Consider the following 14,595-nt stretch of genomic DNA (forward strand, 5'->3'; position numbering starts at 1 on the left):
CACCCATAACTTGGGAGGTGGGACTTCTTCCTGCACCATGAAAACAAAATGGCATCAGTTAAGCACAATTCCCTATCCACCATGTGGCCAAGATGGCGCCAGCTAGACCCAGACTCCCCACTTCATTTTCAGTTCTAAGAAGAGAAACACAGAAGTACTGAAGGTGTCCAAGCGTTAGCAATCCAGAAAACAGTTTGAAGAGACAAAGCAGAGCAATTGCTACAGTGGTATTATCATAGAAGACTAGGTAAGACTCAGAAAATCTGAAGACAGAGAGGTTCTGTGGCTAATCACTCTCCCACTTCTTCCTGCTGGGAACTTCTAGGAAAATGCTCACAACTATTTTAATTGGGGAATTTGGGGTATGTAGGAGTAAAAAACCTGGTCCATAAATTCGATGTGGTAATGCCTGTCTGTAATCCCAGCTACATGGGAGATAACTGCAGGAAAATACTAATCTGAAACTGGCCCTGCAAAACCATGTGAGACCCTACCTGAAGAATCAACTAACAGTGAGAAGACTAGGGGTAGAGAGGGTATGAGCCCTGAATTCAACCTGCAGTTTCAACCGAAGGAAACTGGCCCTTTGTGGTAAGGAAATGAACAACAGTTTTGAAAATTAGGTATCTAAAATGCAGAGCCAGGTGCTGCAGACCATTGAAGAACAAATTAAACAAAACAAAGAAATAACTACATACATAGCAAAAATAATGACAACAGAGATTTTAATTTTAAAAGCATACCTCATTTGCAAACTTTGAAAGCGATGGTTAGCTAACTAAAATTGTTTCCCAAGAGGTGGTATGTAAGTCATAATTATCCTTATAAATCTGCTACTTGGTGGGTAACATATTAATTTATGGCTTAAATTTGTAAATAATTTTATTATGTCAAAATGAACAAAGAAGCGAAATGGTGCAGCTCCAGTACACTCCCCATGCATTGAATTATTCAACATCTTTTGAAATTCAGTTCTCTTTTTTCTTCAAATTATTTTTTAGTATTTTTTATTTTTTATATATTTCTTTTTATTAACATATATTAATTGCACAAAGGTATTGCACTCTCAAATTTCCAAACTTATATATAATGTACTTTGATCAAATTTGTCCCCTGTATTTTTCATATTCTTTGCCTCCTTTTACCTACAATTGTTAAAAAGTTTCATTGTTTTCATACACGGGTAAGAACTTTACTTTTTTTTTTTATTGTGAAAATACCGTATAGAGGGGTTACAATTACATGGGCAAGATAATGAATACATTTCTTATCAAGCATTGTTGCCTCCTCCTTTGTTTCCCCTTCCCATCCCTTCCCATCTACATCCCCCCTCCCCACCAAAGTTGTAAAGTTCATTTTTTGACAAAACAAGTTGTACATCTCATTGTTGCAATAGGTCCACCTGTATAACTATTTAAATGGTTTGTTTTTTCCCTTCCCCTCCACAAATTATACCAACATCAATTACAGTGAAAGCAGGGGTTACACCGTGGGGGAGGGACATACAAAGCAACAAAGAAATCATCTTATAAATATATAAGAAACAATTACATGAAAGAAAAAACATTTTAATGCTTATCTTGGGGTTCATTTCACCTAACATCAACTTATATGAACTTTTCTGCTTGTCTTAGACATATACTAGTTATTGCAAATAAGGGAAACCATGGGACCTATGTTTCTTTGAGCCTGGCTTACTTCACTTAATATAATTTTTTCCAAGTCTTTCCATTTCCTAACAATTGGGGAAATGTCATTCTTCCTGATGGAGGCATGGAATTCCATTGTGTATATATACCACATTTTCTTGATCCATTCATCTACTGAGAAACATCTGGGTTGGTTCCATATCTTAGCTATGGTAAATAATGCTGCAATAAACATAGTTGTGCTAGTATCTTTACTATGATCTTGTTTGTGATCATTTGGGTAAATACCCAAAAGGGGGATTGTTGGGTCATAGGGGAGCTATATGTGGAATCTTTTGAGGAAACTCCATACTACTTTCCAAAGTGGTTGAACAAGTTTACACTCCCACCAACAATGCAGTAATGTTCCCTTCTGTCCACATCCCCTCCAGCAGCTGTTATTAGAGTTCTTGATTATAGCCATTCTAACTGGGGTGAGGTGGTATCACAATGTTGTTTTGATTTGCATTTCTTTTATGGCTAGAGAGGTTGAGCGTTTCTTCATGTGTTTATTGGCCATCCTTCTTTCCTCTTCAGAGAAGTTTCTCTGTAAATCTTTAGCCCACTTATTTATCGGGCAATTGTTTCTTTGAAGATTTGCTGTTGGGGGTTTTAAGTTTCTGAGTTCCAGGTATATTTTAGATATGAGACCCTTGTCCATTGTATGGCTAGTGAAGATCTTCTCCCAATCCATGGGCTTTCTATTGATTTTGCTAGCTATGACCTTTGTCATGCAGAAGCTCTGCAATCCCATTTGTCCAACCTATCTTTGATTTGTTGTGTTTCTGAGTCTCTATTAAGAAAATTTTGGTCTGTGCCAAGGAGACCTAGGGTTTCTCCTATTCCATCCTGTAATGTTTTCAGGGTATCTACTTTGACTCCGAGGTCTTTGATCCATTTGGAGTTGATTCTGGTGCAGAGTGATATATAAGGATCTAGCTTTAGTTTTCTACAAGTAGTAAACCAATTTTGCCAGCACCATTTACTAAAGAGGCTGTCTTTCTTCCATTCTATTTTTAAAAATTTTTTATTGTGAAAATACCGTACGGAGGGGTTTCCATTCTATTTTGTTTAGCTCCCTTATCGAAGATTAGATGGTTATAGGTCTGTAGGTTCATTTCTGGGTTTTCAATTCTATTCCATTAGTCCTGAGGTCTGTTCTTGTGCCAGTGCCAAGCATTTTTGATTACTATGGCTTTGTAGTAGAGTTTGAAATTTGGTATTAATATTCCTCCAATACTGTTCTTTCTGTTAAGGATTGTTTTTGCTATTTAGGGTCTTTTATTGTGCCATATGAATTTTGGGGTTGCCTCTTCTATTTCCTTGAAGAATGAGGTTGGAATATTGATAGGTATCGCATTGAATTTGTAGTTAGCCTTGGGAAGTATTGCCATTTTCACGATGTTGATCCTTCCAATCCAGGAGCATGGGAGGTTTTGCCATTTTCTAAGTTCTGTTTTGATTTCCTTTTTCAGGTTTTTAAAGGTTTCATCATAGAGGTCTTTCACTTCTTTGGTTAAGTTAATTCTAGGTATTTTATTTTTGTGGGGCTATTACAAATGGAGTTGCTTTCCTGATTTCAGCCACGCTTTACTCATTGTTGGCATACAGAAAAGCCATTGATTTTTGAGGATTAATTTTATACCCTGCTACTTTGCCAAAGTTTTGAATCAGCTTGAGTATTTTGGGAGTGGAGTCTGTGGGATTCTTTAAATACACGATCATGTCATCTGCAAAGAGGGAGAGTTTTACTTCATCTTTCCCTATTAGGATCCCTTTTATGTTTGCATCTTGTTTTATTGCTGTCGCTAGGCATTCTAATACTAGATGGAAGAGAAGTGGAGAGAGTGGACATCCTTGTCTCGTTCCTGAGTTAAGAGTAAATGGCTTTAGTTTTTCACCATTAAGTATAATGCTGGCTGTAGGTTTGTCATATATAGCCTTTATTGTCTTGAGGAATGTTCCCTGGATTCCTCATTTTTCCAGAACCTTCATCATAAAGGGATGTTGGATCTTGTCAAATGCTTTTTCTGCATCTATTGAGATAACCATGTGGTCCTTATACTTGTTCTTGTTGATGTGATGAATTATATTAATTGATTTGCATATATTGAACCAGCTTTGCACCCCTGAAATGAATCCTGTTTGATTGTGGCGTATGATTTTTTGGATGAATTGTTGAGCTTGATTGGCCAAAATTTTGTTGAGAAGTTTTGCATCAATGTTCATCAAAGAAATGGGTCTATAGTTCTCTTTCTTTGATGAGTCCCTGCCTGGTTTTGGGATGAAGGTTATGATGGCTTCATAGAATGAGTTCGATAGTGAACTTTCACTTTCAATTTCATTGAAGAGTTGGAAGAGTATTGTTGTGAGCTTTGCTTTGAAGGCCTTGTAGAATTCTGCTGTTAATCCATCTGGTCCTGGACTTTTCTTAGATGGGAGGACTCTTATTGCTGTTTCTATTTCAATGCTTGATATGGAACTGTTAAGATGGTTTAACTCACCTTGGTTTAGTTTCTGCATGTCAATATTTGCTAGAAAAAGGTCCATTTCTGCCAAGTTCTCAAACTTATTATCATAGAGTTTTGAGGAGTATTCTCTTATAATGTTCTGAATCTTGGTTGTTTCTGTGGTGATGTTTCCATTCTCATCTCTGAGTTTATTTATTTGGGTGAGTTCTCTTCTTTTTCTGATAAGATTTGCAAAGGGTTTGTTAATTTTTTCGAAAAACCAACTCTTTGTTTTGTTGATTCTTTCTATGTTTTTTAATTCTAATTCATTTTATTCTGGTTTAATTTTAATTATTTCTTTCCATCTACAAGATTGGGGTTTATCTTGCTGCTCCAATTTGTTGATATAGGAACTCAGAGCTATAAACTTGCCTCTGAGTACTGCCTTAGCTGTGTCCCAGAGGAGCTGGTAATTTGTGTGTTCATTTTTGTTGAATATCATGAACATTTGAATTTTGTTTCTAATTTCTTCCATGACCCACTGGTGATTCAACAGTGTGTTGTTCAGCCTCCTTGTGTTACAGGACTTTTTTTGGTAGCTTTTGATGTGGAGTTCTAATTTTATTCCCTTGTGCTCTGAGAGAATGCAAGGTATATCTTCAATGTTTCTGAGTTTGGACAAGTTTGATTTGTGACCTAAAATGTGGTCTATTTTGGGAAATGTTCTATTTACTCCTGAGAAAAATGTGTATTCTGGTGCTGCTGGGTGAAATATTCGGTATATTTCTGTTAAATCTAGTTGATCTATGCAGTTGCTTAGATCTGTTTTTTCTCTGTTGAGTTATTGCTGAGTTGACTTATCTAGTGGGGATAGTGCTGTGTTGAAGTCCCCAACAATTAATGTCTTTGGATCTATGTGAGATTTGTGGGAAAGTAGTGTTTCTTGGATAAATTTGGGTGCTCCCTTGTTGGTGAATAGATATTTAGAATTGTAATATCCTCCTAAAGGAGAGATCCCTTAATTCTTTATCTCTATTCACTAATTTTAATTTGAAGTCTATTTTATCTGATATTAGGATTGCAACTCCTGCCTGTTTATGGGGGCCATTTGCTTGGTAGATTTTGTTCCAGCCTTTCACTTTCAAAATGTGTTTGTTTTTATGGGCAAGGTGTGACTCCTGAAGGCAGTAGATAGAAGGATCTTGCTTTTTAATCTAACTAGATAGTCTATGTTGCTGAATTGGAGAGTTAAGTCTGTTAATGTTGAAGGTTATGACTGAGAGGTATTTGGAAGTTTCTGCCATTTTATCCACCTTCTTGGGGGCTGGGGCAACTGGGTTCTTCCTATGGTTCTTGGATTCTCAGGTTGGGTGGGATTTCTTGGCCTTTTATTGTGGACTTGTTGGTTTTCTATGTGTAGGACATCTTTAAGTATTTTTCGTGGGCCTGGTATGGTGGAGATACATAGTTTCAGTTTTTCTTTGTTATGGAAGTTTTTTATTTGACCTTCGGTTATGAAGGACAGTTTAGCTGGGTACAGTATTCTTGGTTGATAGTTGTTTATCTTTAGGGCATGGCATATATCATTCCAGGCTCTTCTTACTTTAATTGTCTCTGCTGAGAAATCTGAGGTGATTCTAATTGGTTTCCCTTTATAGGTGATTGATCTTTTCTCCTTGACAACTTTAAGGATCTTTTCCTTGGTCTGAATTGATCCTGTGCAGATTATAATGTGACGGTGGGATGTCCTGTTTTGGTCTGGTCTATTTGGGGTTCTAAAAGCTTCTTGTATCTGAATAGGCCTATCTTTTTGCATGTTTGGGACATTCTCTGCTAGGTTCCTGTTAAACAAGTTTCCTAGACCATTAACTTCTGTTTCTAGGTGCTCCTCCACACCCATTATCCTCAGATTATGTCTTCTGATGGTGTCTTCCAAGTGTTGAATAGACCTATCATATTTCTTGGATTTGTCTTGAATGGCTGTATGTTCTTTCTCTATAATATCTAGGCTGTCTTCAATCCCCGAGATTCAATCTTCTGCATGGTCTAACCTACTGTCAAGACTTTCTATTTTGTCTTTTATTTTTTTCCTTCTAATTGGTTGGCTTTGATTGCTTCAAATTCTTTGTTGCAGCTTTGTTTTAGATCTTGTATGAACTTCTTTACTTGCTTAATTTGGTGGTCTGTGTTTATTCTCAAATCACTTAGTTGATTGGTTATATTTTCCTTCGACTCCCATTCCTTCTGTCAGGTTCCATTCAGCATTCCCTTTATGGTCTCCCTGAATTCTTTCAGCTGTCTGTTTATGGATTTCATGAATTCCTCTATTGATCTTTGTCTAGTCTCATCCCGATCTCACAATTCCTATATGACTGTTTGAATAGCTTCCTCACACTCACTTTCTTTTTGTCTGTTCTCAGCCTGCTCATGCAATTCCTGTCTTTCTCTTTGACTGTTTTCAGCCTGCTCATGAAATTCCTTTATTTCTCTTTTGAGTGTTCTCAACCTGCTCATGCAATTCCTGTATCAAACTTTGAGTAGCTTCCTCATGCTCATGATATTCCTGTATTGATCTTTGGTTTGCCTCCTCTCTCTCCCTATCATGCACACACTGAGTCCTTTGCAGGTTTTCAAACTTTTCATTCACCATGTTTACCAGTAGTGTTTGTAGAGCTTTTAGGGAACTCTTCTCTGGATTATTCATTATGTGTTCTGTCACCAGATTATCATGAGTAGGAGTTGAGATACCTGGACTTGCCATTTTTCTTGTGTTTCTGGCTTGTTCTGCCCATTTGGTATGAAAGTAACACCAATTTTGTGCTAGAACACTATTTTAAGGCAAGTATCAACCAAAGTCCTGTAGTTGCACAGTCAATAGGCTGCAGATACAATCTAGTTCAACAGATACAATCTATTCAACATCAAACAACTATGTATTAATGGGCTAAGAACCGCAAAGAAGAATTTGGAAAACCAGAAATTATTAGGTTTAGGGAGAAATGTGGGGAAAAATAGGATTAGAGGGATGTGGAGAGGTAAAAGGAGAGGGAAATTAACTAAGTCCTAATCTCAAAGAGGGAAATGGATTGGACAGAATGATAGGAGAGAGAAAAAAAAGAGGGAAAAGAAAAAAATGTAAAAACAAAAATTTAAATTTAAAAAGTGAAACTTAAAAATTATCTCTAAGTTTAAAGGTGAAATTGAGAGAAGAAAGGGATAGGATGAGAGGAGGGGAGGAAGGGTCATGAAAAATTTAAAAATAAAAATTCTTAAAAAATTATATAGGTATTAAGAGATAATACTGCTATTGAAGAATTTAAGCCTAAGAGGTTTTGAATTGAGTAATAAATTTCTGGATTAAGTGTGTACACAATGGGGGATAAGGTCTAATAATCAACGAAGGGTATATATCTGAGGATGAGCAGAACAGCCATTAAGTCACGCAAAAAAGAATGAAAGAGAAGAAAAATGAAAAGAATGAAAAAGAAAAACAAACAAACAAAAGGACCAAAAGTTCAGTAGAGATAAAAAAAAAAAAAAGCACACACACACACATACAAGCCGGAGTCTTGGTTCCTGGGTTGTCTCTGGTCTGTGATCTGCAGGTTCACAGTTCTTGCTGGTGTTGAGTAGAATCCACTCACCCACTCTGTCTGGCACCTTTGTCCCAGACTCTCTGTGTTGTAGGTGCAGTGGCCACTGCTGCCGCAGCCGCTGCAGCCCCTGTAGCCACTGCAGCTGCGGCTGCCAGCAAGTGCTCAGATCTGTCTCCTTGCCTGGATTTTCCCTCTCTGTACTGTGATGGCACACTTGGTGTAATTCTCTGGTCTAGGACTGTTCATTGGAACACTAAAACTGCTTTCTATGTGAGAGCTTGTTTAGCCTCCAGCTTCTCCTCCGCCATCTTCCCAGAACCTCCCCGAAATTCAATTCACTTGATGCAGTCTTGGTGTTTGTATTCTCATTGAGGTGCATGCTGGGGGTCTATATCCAACATCAGCAAGAGTTGTGAAGGACTGGTTGTTTTGTGAGAATTTCCTATCTATAAGTACTTCAATGGTAGTTCTTTTCATAGTCTTTGTGTCCTTTACTTCTTCAAACACAAAACCAATTATTTGAGTTCTGTCAGCCAAGGTTTCCTTCTTTCTCCACAATTCTGCTGTTGAAAATAATCTGTTAAATGGTGGTCTTCTTTCTCTAATATCCAGGAATAGGTGGGTATGATAGTTTGGATATGTATTAACCAGAGGCCTGTTTGTGTTGAAGGTTTGGTCACTAGCCACTGTCTCTGTTGGCAGGTGGTACAATCCTGGGTCTAGTATAAAGAAGTTAGGTCACTGACGGTGATCACTAGTAGAGGTTATTGGACCCCAGCCTTTCTTTGCGTTTTCACTTCCTACCTTCTACGAGGTGAGCAGCTTGCTTCACCATGCACTCCCTACCATGATGTCAGCTGATCATGAACTAGAACCCCACACTGGGAGCCAAAACTATACCTTCCCATTTTTAAGTCTATTATCACTGGTATTGTGTTGCAGTAAGCTAACTAACACATTGGATCTTTGTTCACTGTATTTATCCGTGAGAAACTGGCTACATTTTCCTTTCCTAACTTTTTCTTTCCATCAAATTTTCTGTCCTAAAACATGCCTTTGAAAGTTATTACAGAGAGAGAGATACTCTTCTTTGTAGCATGAGTTTTCCTCTAGCGAGAAGGCTTAGAACTGAAAGATTCTTCATGCAGCCAAATACAGTATTGAAAATTATTAAGTAGAAGGATCCTTCTCAATGATCATTTTAAATGTCCTCAGGCTCAGATGAAGAAACTAATGTCCTTTGCCCAGAAAGGAAAACAATTTGTTCAAGGAAACATGTTAGTCTCTAACCTCCTCCCACACAAACATTAACACTGTCAAAGCAATTAAATTACGAGGACTTTTTACCACCTTCTTTGTTACTCAAAAAGTTTTTTGATAATCATTATGTGTAGTTATATTTGTAATTCAATGTATAAGATCCAAAACAACAGACTGTGTCTTTCTTCTGAAAATACCAAACAGTTTTTAAATCTCTTATCATAACTAGCAAAACTTGGCCCACAGCATGCTCATGCTAGCAGATCTTAAGAATTATTAATCAAATATGAATACATGCTATGTATTCGTATTTTATTATAAACATATTTACCAGTTTTGTTGCAATACTTAATGGGTTCAAAGGAAAAACTCTTGAGAGTAGCTGCCCCAAACCAGATATGAATATCAGAAGATACAACTGGTTCTTTTGAAAGTTTGCTGTTATAGCAGACTTAATCATCATAAACCATTCTTGGGGCAATATCCATACAATTTGGAGTTCTCAAAATAAGGAATGCATGTTTAATACATTACATTGTAGACATCCAAAGATTAACTTCATAAAACTTAAATAAATGACCCTGTCTTCATGGAACCAGAAAAGAGGCAAATATTTCATCTAAGTGAGCCACTAAAACCAATCTGTATTCTAAACCAAGAAGAGGGTGTGAGAATTTATGAGTTCATGCTTCAAGTATATAGGAAGGAATTAAACAATGTTTATAAACAAGCTAGGTGCTTTCTTTTGCAATATTCTCTGTGAAAGCAAACTCAAAATGAGGAAGGTGACCATGAGAAAGAAGCAGAAGATCATTCTCATCCACCAGGAATAATCCTACAATATCCGTAATACAATCTACATGTGCCACATTAGAGTTTCTTTATCCCCTTTTGTCAAATCCTCCATTCCCCAGTCCCAATTGGTAGAGAATGAAAACATGGTTGCCTTGTTCTAAGCGCTGGCTGAAGAAATGAACATGTCTTTTCTTGTGTCAAAGGTCACTTGCCAGGCCGGGCACTGGTGGCTCACACCATAGTCCTAGCTACTCAGGAGGTTGAGATCTGATGATCACAGTTCAAAGCCAGCCCAGGCAGGAAAGTCCATGAGGCACATCTCCAATAAACCACTAGAAAACTGGAAGTGTCGCTGTGGCTCAAGTGGTAGAGTGCTCACCTTGAGCTGAAGAGTGCAGGGACAGCACCCAGGCTCAGAGTTCAAGCTCCATGACCAACAGAAAAAAAAAAAAAGGTCACTTGGCCTTGACCCCAAGAAATGTTCTAGAAAGTCTAAGATTGTTGAATGCTCATAACTATAAATAAAGTTATTTTCTTATTTGACTAAAAAAAATCACCAGTAAATAGTTGGAAATAGTTAAAAAAAAACAAACCATATTCACCTACCACTTGTTTCAACATCTGAGAATTAACAAGGTTTTCATATGAGCACTGAAAACTTCAGCCCTTGGGAAAGCCTAATTAAATATTTCCTATGAAGAAATGGTCTCTTGCTGTTTTGTTTCCTAAAGGTAGAGTAAAAAGGTCCACGACTTTAATGAATTCTTTTGAAAAAAGATTCAAATAGATACGAAAAGAGGACTCCATTTTCTTTTGCTTTTTGACCTTTGTTTGTTTTTTTCTTTTAACCTATTTTTTTATTGTTGCTATCTTCTCTGCTTTGAAACTTAATTAAGTGAAAAGCTGTCAGACTTGCTGAAACAGTTCTTGAAAGTAATATTCTAAGTTTATCAGAACAGTGCCACGTAAATGATCCTGAGGGAAAGGCAGGGAGATAGAAAAATCTTTCAGGGCTCTAACTGCAAGTTTTATAGTGGTTAAAACAAAGCTGTTGCCAGGCACCAGTGGCTCACGCCTGTAATCCTAGCTACTCAGGAGACTGAGATCTGAGGATCATGGTTCAAAGCCAGTCCGGGCAGGAAAGTCTGACACTCTTATCTCCAATGAACCACCAGAAAACTGGAAGTGGTGCTGTAGCTCAAGTGGTAGAGCACTCTCCTTGAGCTGAAGAGCTCAGGGACCCAGCACCCAGACCCAGAGTTGAAGCCTCATGACATACAAAAAGAATTGTTACATGAGCCTAAGTATATGAAGCACATCTCTCTGTTTCTCTCTCTATCTCTCTCTCATTATCTCTCTCATTCTCTCTTCTCTCTCTCATTCTGTCTCTGTCTCTCTCTGTCTCTGTCTCTCTCTGTCTCTCTGTCTCTGTCTCTCTGTCTGTCTGTCTGTCTCTCTCTCTCTCCCTCTCTCTCTCTCTCTCTCTCTCTGTCTGACTCTCTGGCTCCCCTCATTCCATCTTTAAAACTTAAACTCCATTTTGACTTGCATATGTATTCTTGGGTACAGTCTGATATATATTAACTAAATAATGCTTTTATTTGAACCAATTTATTTTCTTTTGATACTTGGCAATAGAGGCAGCCAAATTATACTCACTCTAATAATCCATTGGGAATTTTCTTTCATTCCTAAAGACAAGATAGAGGCTTGCCCTGTATTCCTTCCCAGCCAATACAGAACATTTTTATTATGGCATTTAGTATTCAGAATAGCAATGGCCTGTTACTTTCAAGAAAACATATCCTCTTTGAAGGTAAGGACTTATCTTAAGTTGATATACAGGAAACCTTTCTGCATCTCCTCAATGAATGACTAAATGAACTGAGTCCCATAGATACACAGTGGTGATATTTTATTAGTAAGCTTTCCTGATTTGAAGTCTAGCTATACTTCTTAACCTGACACAGAGCTCAGCATCTGTGTCAAAAGAAATCATACATGGAGGTGTAAGAATACATGAAGCGCTATTGATTAGTACCAATAATCCAACGAAAATACTGAAGGTACTATCTCTGTAATTGGATTGCCACTATGAATTAGATGCAGTTATACAAGTTGGTCACTATTGATGTATATCCACAAATTACTATTGAACAGTAAATCTGTCCATTCATTAGCTTCTCATTTAAGAGTCCCAGCTGCTCACCCCGGCCCTATCTTCTTTCTGACTTGTGTTGTAGGTTTGAATATCAGGGTACTTTTAATTTTCAACACAAATGACTTGACAAGTGGTGGTGCCTCTGATTGGATAAGTGTTGGCATTTTTGAGTGAATTAGCATGCTTGAGTGAGAGGGAGAGAGACTAGAACAGTCTTGTTCTAAGTTTGGTCGTGATGGATCTATACATTTTATTAGTCTTCTTCACTTAGAAGATGTTGCTTTACTTATAGCTTATTAAACTTTGTATTACTAACCTAGAACGTAGCATAATAAATGCCCTTAGTATTAGTAAATAGCATATCTATTGTATTAGTAAGTATAATCAATTTCATCTATTGATTTGGGGATAATAAATATATGAAGTAAACCCCAATTGGTCACATTATACAACTTTTTATATATTGGTGATTTTTTATATGCTCATGTCTTCTTATTGCATGCACTAGAAATATTTATAGAGTTATAGTTTCCTATATATTGTGAAGTACCCTATCATCTTCTATTTTTTGGAAGAAATGGTGTAGATTTAGTGTTAACTCTCCTTAAAAGATTGATTAGAAATCTCTGGTAAAGACATATGGTTTGGACATTTCTTTATTGTGACCTTAAAATTATGAGTTTAAATACTCTCAGTAGTTCCAGGAAGCATTCAGTTATGCTAGTTTGAACTTCTAAATTAATCCATCTATTTTTGTCTACCTACTAGAATTTATGCATGCAGAGTTTTTGGTAGAATTCCCTTATACTATTCTTTTTATGCTTTCTTTAAAGCTTTGATCCTTTCCCTATTATATCTGTTGTCATAATTATGATGAAAGACAATCCCAGATATTTCCTGCCTGCTCCTAATTGAAAATTCAGCAACTTCCTAGATTAGGATGAATGAACGAATGAGTTTCAGGGACTGTTGAGAATGAGAGTTCTCAATCCAGCAGAAACCATAAATTTGTACTGTTGTAAAAAAGAAAAGAAAAGAAGAGAAAACTTCTCTGTAAACTAAGATACACATGTTGCTAAAGCAACTGAGGACAAGGCATTCCTCACAGTGGTAACATATCCACCCCTGGGGAGGGATGGGTATCTGAACTGACAGGGATAGCTGGTTGGGAATGCTGTAACCATAGCAATAGCATCAGTATGCCAATGGATTCCTTCTTGGGGCATTATTAATTTTAATATAGAGCACCCAGTAAATTGCTTGCCTTGATTAATATGGAAAATGTGGGGAAGAGAGACAGCTCACTTTTGTTTATCTCTCTCTTGCTAATAAGATAGGATTGTAAGCTTGTCTGATGCTCATGGAGAAAACAATTTTGGGGTGGAGGATTCAGGAGTAGAAATGATCAGAGACAATCACTGTGGAGGTTATGTGTATTTCCTGTTCCATTAAGTATATGTTTAAAAAATCTTGTTTAAAGAAAGAAGAAACACAAAACCTTAGGAATTCTGCCTCAAGACTATAAGACAGAAATCCTACCCTTGTTTCCAGCATGGTGAATTGCTCTATAGGTTTTAGATGCAAGTCTATAGTATGACTGGTACTTGAGCTTCCAGACTGCCAGATGTCCAACTTCCCAGCTTCACAACTGCATGAACCAAGCACTGAAATAAGTCTCTCTCCCCACCCCTCTCTCTGCTTAGACAACAGGAGGAGTGGATAAAATGAAGTTGAAAAGTTCTGTCCACTCTCAGGAATCTTGGTGCTGATGGCTGATTTGCACTCACCCAACACAGCTTTCTTCTTTGCCTTGTAGGGCTCTTGTCAGCTGAGCTCAAGCTATTACCAGATGTCTCTTAATCAGAAAAATCATATCTTAAAACTTCAAAGTTAGAGTAGAACTTATTAGTAAGCAAATAAAATAAATAATAAATAATAAATGATAAAATAAATGAAGAAGTGTTCCCAGAATGAATGACAGAAAGAAGCATGAGGGATCATGAAGGAGGATAAGATGGCTTCTATCTGAGCATGGGTACAGAAGAGGCATATTTTGTTTCAGCATTTGAATTCTTGTTTTTAATTATGTTTGTCAAATGAAGACACATAAAAGGAAGTTACTTTTTTTTTGCTCCTGGGGAATTGCAAAAGAGGCTGTTTGCAGAATTTCTTGCATCCTAGTATCTGTGCTGGTCTAAGAAAGAGGCGTCAGACATAAAGCTCCTAAAGAGCGCCAGGCAGTGTGTAAAGTGTGAAGGCAGATTTAAGGCAAGAAATAGTAAAGGCTTCCTTTTGATTGGTTTAATCATCATCCTTCTGGGGCGGGGGGGGGGGGGGGGGGGAAATGGAGTTCAGAAAGAATACAGGGACAAATTTCTAAAGGTTATTTCTGCTACTCCTTACTGTAGAATGCAACATATATGTGTGTGTGTGTGTGTGTGTGTGTGTGTGTGTGTGTGTGTGTGTGTGTGTGTGTATGTGTGTGTATATGTATATATATGTGTTGTATATGTGTTATATATGTGTTATATATATATATATATATATATATATATATATATATTACATACTGGCATTGAACCCAAGGCCTTGAGCATGCTAGGCAAAGCACTGGGGCTACTTGAGGCACAATACCAACCCATTAG

The sequence above is a fragment of the Dipodomys spectabilis genome, unplaced genomic scaffold (genome assembly GCF_019054845.1).
Source record: "Dipodomys spectabilis isolate Male_0828 unplaced genomic scaffold, ASM1905484v1 ptg000125l, whole genome shotgun sequence".
NCBI lineage: Eukaryota > Metazoa > Chordata > Mammalia > Rodentia > Heteromyidae > Dipodomys > Dipodomys spectabilis.